The sequence below is a fragment of the Odocoileus virginianus genome, chromosome 1, assembly GCF_023699985.2.
Source record: "Odocoileus virginianus isolate 20LAN1187 ecotype Illinois chromosome 1, Ovbor_1.2, whole genome shotgun sequence".
Taxonomy (NCBI): domain Eukaryota; kingdom Metazoa; phylum Chordata; class Mammalia; order Artiodactyla; family Cervidae; genus Odocoileus; species Odocoileus virginianus.
In genome coordinates, this window is record NC_069674.1 from 15,503,637 (window position 1) to 15,513,566 (window position 9,930).

The window sequence follows — 9,930 nt, forward strand, 5'->3', positions numbered from 1 at the left end:
TGTGAGGCTGTGGCGTAGAAACCTGAGAGTTTCTCCGCTTCAGTGGGTAAGGAAGGAGAGTAAACGAGTGAAGTTTGATCTACCAAAGGAGGAAGCTCCTAGTTACTGTCCAAAGTTGGCAAACCAAGGAATAGCAGCGTACACTTGTTATTAGAATTATGGAGACAAGTACTAGAAGAAATGGGCTTCCCTGGTGGCTCAGCTGGTAAAGAATCTGCCTGCAATGTGGGAGACCTGGGTTCGATCCCAGGGTTGGGAAAATCCCCTGGAGAAGGGAAAGGCTACCTACTCCAGTATTCTGGCCTGGAGAATTCCATGGACTGTATAGTCCAATGGGGTCACAAAGAGTCCGACACGACTGAGCGACTCTCACTTCACTAGATGAAGTGGCAAAAATCATTTCAGATGGTCACCTTAAAACTATTTGATGGTGACAGGAGTCATGAGAGTACTTGTCTTGAGGCAAGGCAGTATTAACTGGGCAGAGGTGCCAGTGAGTATTTGAGAATACTGGAATGGTCTGGATCTTGATGTGGGTGAGGTTAGGTGGATACACGTGTAAAAATTCATCAAGCTGTACACTTAAGGTTAAAAAGCTGTTCTAAGGAACAGGAGTGAGATTACAAGGGGACTGATGTTTGTTCTTTTTTGTAAATATACACCCTTTAGTCCTATTAGTATAAAACAATATTCACTTCAAAAAAAAAAATACCATATTTGGGACTTCCCTGGAAGTCCAGGAGTTAAGACTTCCAGCCTCCCCTTCGAGGGCTCAGGTTCGATCTCTGGTTAGAGAACTAAGATCCCTCTTGCTGTACCATGCAGCCAAGAAATAAAAAAATTAATTAATTAAAAATCCTGTATTTGTGTACTACTTTGATAAAAAGAGAAATTGAAATGTTTAAAAGGTCCGAAAGATTCTGATGTGCAGCCTGGCTTGAGAACTACTAGTTTTAGAAAGGGTTCCTGTGACTGGAATGCCTGTTCTTACATCCTGTAATTATTTCTTACATCGAGATATGTTTTCACAAGTTTCAGCCTCACCTCACCTTCAGAGCATGTATTTCCCTTTCTACTAAATGGAGGCTGGAAAAGTTACACAGCAGGTTGGTCTGCATGGAATTCCTCTTGAGCAACTTTTCTAGGCTCTTTTCCCACCAGGGCCTGCCAACTGCTCTTGTTTGAAATCCACACTACTAATGCTGCCACCAGCACCCACTCGTTTCTCGGAGCTTTGGAGAACAGCCTCTGATACAGGCTGGCCCAGCAGGTCACAGCAGCTTCTGAGCTGTGGACACCTCGCTTGTGGAAGTCACCTGTGTGCAGCACACACAACTCATCCTGAGATGGGCAGTGGGTAGGTACCGACCCCCAAGTCAGGCTTTTACCAGCTTTCCTGGTGAGACACACTGTCTAAAAAAGTCCATATTGTCACCAGGAGAAGTATATTTTGTCAACTTCATTGAGGTGTAATTTGCAAAGAAGAAAATGCCCTCATCTCAAGAGTACCTTTTGGGACCACCCTGGGCGGTCCAGTGGTTAAGAATCCACTGCAGGGAGCATGGGCTTGATCCCCAGTCAAGGAACGAAGATCCCGCAGGCCTCATAGTGCAGCTAAAAATAAAAAATCAAGAGGGTACCTTCTGAAGACAGTAGGCACCCAAACCACTTCCAGTCGAGACATGGAGTATTTCCAACATTCCAGGAAGTTCCCTCATGTCTGTCTGTGGTCTGTGCTCTTCTTTCCTGACCTCCAGCCCCAGGCGAATTAAGTTTAGTTTGTTTTGGGATTTCACATAACAGAACTGGACATTATGTACTCTTGGGTCTGCTTCTTTAGCAACAACACAAGGTTTTAAAGACATGTTCAGGTTGCTACATTTACTGATAGTAGTTCCTTTCTGTGTAGGGGTAAGTCACAATCTGTTTATCATCTCTCTAGTTGGTTATCTCCAGTTTACGGCCATTATGAATACAATGCTATGGACATTCAAATGTAAGTCTGTGTCTGGAAGCAGGCTGTCAGTTGTCTTGAGTATCTAGGAGTAGGGTTACTGGGTTGTATGGTATGGGTGTGTGTTCAGGCGAAGGAATCATCGGGGATACTGGGCTTCTCCCTATAAGCTCCAACCTCCTACGGCCACCGTGGGGCAGCCATGTGGTCTGGCAGTGACACCCTCTGGCAGTTTGAGGTGAGGGTGAGCAGTGATAACCTGGGAGGTACCTGATACATCTAAGCCTATCGTACGCCGTGCAGTCCCAGCACCCTGGCCAATGTTTGGTTCAGGAGCCCAGACCTAAGTCAATTAGGAGTGTCACTAACTCTGTCCACTTTGCTTGGTTTCCAAGTGGGAACTTGACTCAACTGGGCCACAGACCTAAGCAAAGATGGCCTTGCTCTTTACAGACACAGGACGCAGTGGTTTTGAAACCATACGGGATGATTGATCAAATCCATTTCACCTGTCTCCACTAATTAAGGTTGTTTTAACACCTGGGTGTCCTCCTAAGTAGCAGGTAGCCTGAACAGTGTCTGCCTGGGTTATTTTCTAGGACCCTGAAGCCTCAGCTAAGCCGGTTAAGGTTGGATGGATCCACCCAGCCTCCACCTCCTCCAATGTGAGTGGGTGCCCGCTCTCACGACCTCCTCGTAGCTTAGTTACACTTGCGCAGGATTCCTGCCCCTCTTTCCAGTCTCCTCTCCCCATCCCTTACCACCAGCTCTGCCTCTCTCATCCTGTACATACACTGAGCCCCTCCCTTTCCGGAAGGCAGATTCGAGATCCGAGATCTGTTTTCCCATCTCCTCTCTTGGCTGGAATAAACCCACTCTTTGTCCCCAAACCTGGCATCTCACCGTTTGGCGCTCCGTGCGATGCGGCAGGACAAAGCTGACTGAGTAACACGTTTGCAGAGCCAGGTGGGAGGGGACCAGGTGGACCTTATGCTTGTTGGCCCTTGGCTGGTACTGAGAGCCCGCGGACGGGTCTAAGCAGTTGCCTGGTCCGTTTGTTCCAGGACCTCCCCTGATTCTCCCTGCCAGGTGCCACCGACATTTCATTTCTCAGCAGCTGGTTTGGAAGATGTCTTGTGGGTGAGTAACTGCGTTAAAGAAATCTAGCAGTGCTTAAACCATTTGATAATCCTGACCAGGTCATAGGCTGGGGGCCCGTCTACCTGGAGGGATTCTGGCAGACAATACAAAAGGTCACAGCTGCTGAGGTACCCTGTACTTGGGTTGGAGGCCAGGGGTTTTTGGTTGCTGATCTTGTTTGTTTGGGTATGCTTATTTCTGTCCATCTTCATCTGATTGTTTCAGTTGTTCAGAATCACCTGTTGGGGGGACTTCCCTGATGGTTCAGTGGTAAAGAATCCGCCTGCCAATGCAGGGGACATGGGTTCAAGCCCTGGCCTGGGAGGATCCCACATGCCATGGGGCAACTAAGCCCGAGCACCCCAGAGCCTGCATTCCACAACTGGAGAAGTCACCACAACGAGAAGCCTATGCACCACAACATACAGTAGCTCCTGCTCTCTGCAACTAGAGAAAGCTCATGCATGCAGCAATGAAGACCCAGCCCAGCCAAAAATAAGTAAATAATTAAAGAAATAATTGATACTTGGGGATTGAGCTTGGTAATGGCAGCAAGGACCCTTAGAAAAACTTCATTATTGAGACCATCTGGAAGCAAAGCCCCTTCAAAACGGAAAGTACTGTTCCCCCTGGCAGCCCTCTAGGCTGCATTTTCCAAAATTGGGAGACTTTCAGTTATGAATCCATGGAAAAGAAAGTGGTGGTACTTTTTGGTAACACAGCATGACCACAACATCCTGTAGACTCCTGAGCAAAATGGCCTGTAAATGGATCCTGCATTTACAATGTCCCTCTGCAACTGGATTTACTTTGTAAATAGGAAGAAAAATGGGATGAAGTACCGTAGGTACAGTGATTGTACAGAATAAACCTGTGCAAAGATGTCAGGTTATGGTCCAACAGGAAGGAAGGCAGAGAAACCTGTTTTGCTTAGTCCTAATGAAAAGGGGGATTTGCTGTCGACCCTATGCGAGGCGGCTGCTGCTCTTTCCACTGTCTGAGCACAGCCTCAGGCTTGGGGCCCTCTGGTCTCCGAGGGGCCCACGAGTGATCTCGCCCGTCACTTGACTGGGCCAGGGAGCTGCACAAACTCAGATGGGGCAATGTCCACCAAGGAAAGTCCCCACTGGGGCTGTGAATGCTGAGACCAGGCAGCCGATGGGAATGATCTGGGTCCAGTCTCACTTTCAACTTCAGATTTATTTAATTGGAAGAACAATATACCAACTTACTGAGACAAAGCAAAGAGAAAGGAAGAATTCTTTTTTCATCAAAATTTTTTTTTTTTAACTCCAAATCCGACCTGGGCAGGTGTCAATACTGAATTCAGAACTCATTCAATACCCTTCTCATTTCAGAAGATCACAGAATGGTGCTGGACAAAGCTCATGAGGAGGCCGTGCTGTAGACCTGGAAAGCTGGCGTGGGAGGCCGTGAGCATGGCTATGTCAATAGCACATGCTAAGTGGGATGTTGAATGCTGGGATAGGCCAAAATTTGAGATTGATTCAAAGAGGGATGCACAAATGAAGAAGCTTTAATAAAGTACAAGATAAAACAGAACCGAAATGAGGGTCTTTCAGAATTTCTAGCAAGGGTCTTCAAAGCTTAGAGACATTATACAGATACAGACCCTGAGGCCCCAGAGAATTTAAAGGTGGTTAGTAACACACAATAAACTGGAAAATTCTGAAAGAGATGGGAATACCAGACCACCTGACCTGCCTCTATAGAAACCTGTATGCAGGTCACTGGACATGGAACAACAGACTGGTTCCAAATAGGAAAAGGAGTACGACAAGGCTGTATATTGTCACCCTGCTTGTTTAACTTCTATGCAGAGTACATCATGAGAAACGCTGGGCTGGAAGAAGCACAAGCTGGAATCAAGATTGCTGGGAGAAATATCAATAACCTCAGATATGCAGATGACACCACCCTTATGGCAGAAAGTGAAGAGGAAAAGCCTCTTGGTGAAAGTCAAACAGTAGAGTGAAAAAGTTGGCTTAAAGCTCAACATTCATAAAACTAAGTTCATGGCATCTGGTCCCATCACTTCTTGGGAAATAGATGGGGAAACAGTGGAAACTGTCAGACTTTATTTTTTGGGGCTCCAAAAATCACTGCAGATGGTGACTGCAGCCATGAAATTAAAAGACGCTTAGTCCTTGGAAGCAAAGTTATGACCAACCTAGATAGCATATTAAAAAGCAGAGACATTACTTTACCAACAAAGGTCCGTCTAGGCTATGGTTTTTCCAGTGGTCATACATGGATGTGAGAGTTGGCCTGAAAGCTGAGTGCTGAAGAATTGATGCTTTTGAACTGTGGTATTGGATAAGACTCTTGAGAGTCCCTTGGACTGCAAGGAGATCCAACCAGTCCATCCTGAAGGAGATCAGTCCTGGGTGTTCACTGGAAAGACTGATGCTGAAGCTGAAACTCCAATACTTTGGCCACCTCATGCGAAGAGCTGACTCATTGGAAAAGACCCTGATGCTGGGAAAGACTGAAGGCAGGAGAAGAAGGGGACGACAGAGGGCGAGATGGCTGGATGGCATCACCGACTTGATGGACATGAGTTTGAGTAAACTCTGGGGGTTGGTGATGGACGTGGAGGCCTGGCGTGCTGTGATTCATGGGGTTGCAAAGAGTCAGACACGACTGAGCGACTGAACTGAATAAGACTTATTGGTCAGAGTGTCCCCCCACCCCACTTCCACCATACACAAGAAATGGAAGGTGCTCTTGGAATGCCTATGTCTTAACCTGTTGAGATTGTCTGCAGTTTCTAATAGCAGGGCAGGCTCAGAAGGGAACAAGAGAATGAAACAGGCCACTCTGTCTTCACAGAGGGAAGAGGTGGACCAAGGTGAAGACCCTACAAGGGACTCAGCAAAAGGTAGGAGGCCCCAAGCTTCTACGTCAATGGGGCAATCAATAGTGAGACCCCTGGGACTTCCCTGGCGATCCAGTGGTTAAGACTCCACACTTCCACTGCAGGGGGTGTAGGCTTGATCCCTGGTCAGAGAACTAAGATCCTATATGCTACATAGCACAACCAAAAAAAAAGACCCAGCCCAACCACTGTGCATATTTCAAACAGGAGGGCCCTCAGAAAAGACTGTGTCATCCTAAGGAAGACTCTGGAAGAAGATAAAACAAGTGGTGCATCAGATGACTGAGATAGATGAGAATGATAGAGACCAAGGAACCCAAGGGCTCCCCTCAATCCTGCCAAGTCCATCAATTTCTAGCATATAGAACCTTGCAGGACTACGACAGTTGAGAAATCAACTTTTGGACTTTCTGATCAATATGGGGGCCACTTACTCTGTTTCAAATATCTGGCTTTCTAAACTTTGAGACTATGTTTGTAACTAAGGTGTCTTGAGACATTTTGAAAAAGCCTGGTCTCTAATCTCTAGACCATCAGATGGAGAAGACTCATGTGAAGCAGCTATTTTTTTTTTTTTTTTTTTTTGGGTCACATTGCTTGTGGGGTCTTTATTCCCCAACCTGGGATTGAACCTGGGCCCTTGGCAGCAGAAGTGCCAAGGATCTAACTGGGAGGGACTAGTGCCTCCCTGAAGCAGCTACGTGCTGTGTGGCATGTGGAATATTCCCAGACCAGGGATCAACCTGGTGTCCCGTGTATCAGCAGGCAGGCAGAGTTCCCCAGGAAACTCTTAAAGGAGGGGACAATGAAACTCTATCCTGCAATCTTAGAAGGGTAAACATCTACAAGACCAGTGCCATCCTTGCTGGAGTGGACCTTCTGAGGAGCACGATGGAAAATAGAGACCCTGTTACAGAAGGGACACAAACCTTGCCCAAGGTCATCCAAACCTTGGCTGGTTCCATACCCGACACTGACTTCTCTGAATGGGCAAGTGAGTCCCTAGCAGATCTTAAGTTGCTTTCCAGAAAGAAGCCGTGAGAAAGAAACTAAGGTGAACAAGACTGCTGCAGTACTGGCTTTGGTTAAATAAAATTCTTCAGAAGGTAAGTTACTTAAATAACTTGTCAGGTTACCAGAATGACTGTTCTTTTGTCTTTTCTGTACTTTTGACCTCCTGGGCTTGGAAGAACAATGATTAGGATTTCTGACTCTGGCAAAAGCAGGTACTCTCGCTAGCTGTTGGATATGTCACTCCAAACCTTTTTCTATATTTGATCATGCCGACCCCTTAGTTACGCCTGTCAGCACTTTCCCACCGCCTCTGCCTTCACTGACACTTGGGATAGAGAACCCTCAGATATTAAGGTTGTGTTGGACTTAATCAACCCAACTTCCATTCCCCCTGAAGCTGAAACCTGGTCCTCTCCATGTGTCCTCAAATAACCCTGGGTGTCTTTCCCCTTTAAGAGTCCACTTCGTCAGGATATTGTAGCAATCATCCTTTTTTTTCCTGGTCCATGTCCCTTCCATGTTTAATACCCAAGTGTTTCAGCTAAACTGGTTAACAACTGAGGCACTTGAGGTCAGAGTCAGTCACTGATCCCTGACTTGATGTGTGAAGATTATCAGTATGTCTTGCATGTACATTCTTTGTGTTTTGCCCTCCCCTCCCCACCAAGGTCCATCTTTTTGATTAACAACTTTGGCCTATGAATGCTGTGACATTCATGCTGGCACATAGGTGCTGTTTGCTTATTGGAGTCAAAAGGTTAACTTGAAATCAGGAATAAGAGTATTTTCAAATGAGAGCTAACAGCTTCTTTACCCAGGTCCTTGTTAGGTCTACACACCCCTTATCAGCAAAAAGTATTCAGAGTGGGCACTGCCACTCTTTCCTCAAGACTGAGGATCAAGGGACTTTCTCAGTGGACGAGTGGTTAAGAAAATGCCCGTCCACTGCAGGAGGCATGAGCCGTCCACTGGAGGAGGTACGAGTTCGATCCTTATTCAGGGAACTAAGCTCCCACAGCTGTGTGGTACAAAAAAGATACATTTTTAACACTTAAAAGGTTGAGGAATGATCAAAAGATGCAGTGGACTGAAATGGTGCATGAGGATTAGTCAAATCTGCTTTATCTGCCTCACACTGATCAAGGTTAACATCTGTATGTTTCCTAAGAGGCCAGGAGCCTGAACACTAAGGTGGATGGCTGGGTTATTTATTCCCCAGGCACTTGGGAATCTCAACTACACCTGGTGCACATGAACTGGTTAAGGCTGGCTAGGACCACCCGCCACCCACCCTCCAGCAGAGCATGCTCAGACACCTGCAGAGGCCTCTAGCCTAGTTCCAAGCGGGCAGGATGATCCCTGCACCTTCTCCAACCACCTTTCCCCATGCACCCCACACTTCACACCTCCCTGCTGCTTTTCATTGAAGTACTGTTCACTTACAATGTTGTGTTAATTACTGCTATATAGCAAAGTGATCTGGTTATACATACATATTTAATACTTTTCCATTATGGTTTATCATAGGGTATTGAATATAGTTCTCTGTTCTATATAGTAGGGCCTTGTTGTTTGTTTATTCTTTACATAAAAGCTTCCAGGGAATTCCCTGGCGGCCCAGTGGTTAAGACCCCACGCTACCACTGCTGCCTGGGTCTGATCCCTGGTCGGGGAGATAAGACCCCAAGAGCCATGCAGTGCAGCCCAAAAACTCCCAAAAAACCCAAGTAACCAAAAACCAAACCTTCACCCCAACCTTCTACTCCATCCCTCTTATCTTTTATGGTTCCATATGAATTTTAGGATTGTTCTAGCTCTGTGAGAAACATCATGAGTAATTTGATAGAACAATGAACCTGTAGAATGTTTTGGGTAGAATGGGTATTTTAACAATGTCAATTCTTCCAAGGCAAGAGCATGCTGCCCTGCTTGGTAACTCATCATCCTATCGATACTCCTTAGACTTTGGGGAAGCGGGTTTAAGATCTGTTCTCTCATCTCCTCATTCAGCTGACTTGACATGAAATCCTCTTTTGCCTCAAACCTTGGCATTTCAGCATGTTGGTTCCCTGCATGTCAGGCAAGACGAAGCGGGTTTGGGCACAATTCATCTGAGTTATCCAGTGCTATCCTGAGAGCAGAGCGGTCCCATGGACTCAAGCATGTGAGTGTCCAGTGACCACCTTGTGTAAGGCTCCTGGAGCTGGGTCTTGTTACAAGCAGTATCCAGGTATAGGAGTGACCTTAGAAGCCTCTCCCAGAGCAGTAGCAGCAGATTCAGGTGTGGGCACTTCCTACAAGGCTTCACTTGGCTGAATCCTCGACTGAGCGCCCAGTTCTGCGAGTCTGAATGCCTTGCTTGCAGCCTGAACCCTGTTATGCTGTCGGTTTGGTTTGACCCTCGGTGTAGACCCCAAACCTCTAACATCCTGTCTCTGCTGGTACCTGGAAAACATGGAGGCCCGCCTCGAAGTTCCGAACACCTGCTGCCCCCATCACCCGAGCCCTGCTCAGCGGTGGCCCCAGCACCACTCACCCCGCTGGCGAACCCCTGCCCGGCCCTCCGGGTCAGCCGTGGCCACCAAGCTGCTCCTCTCAGCCCTCTGCTGCCTCCCCTGACTGCTGAGTGCCAGACCTTTTGTTCATTTCAAATTACAACAGGTAAAGAAAGAACAACTTTGTATCGCCTTGTTTATACCGGGGAAGTCTGAATACCAGTAATTGAGGTAAAATCAATAATGGATGTCAACAGCTTTTTTTTGGATAGGAAAAACAAAGAACTTTCTTCCCCCAAAATGAGCAGTACAGCATATTGTGCTGGATCAAGATTCCAATGATTCTCAGCTGTGCCAGAGCTGAACCTGAGAGATGTGATCATTAAAAGGATCTTAGTTATACTCACAGATCCTTATGTTACTTAATA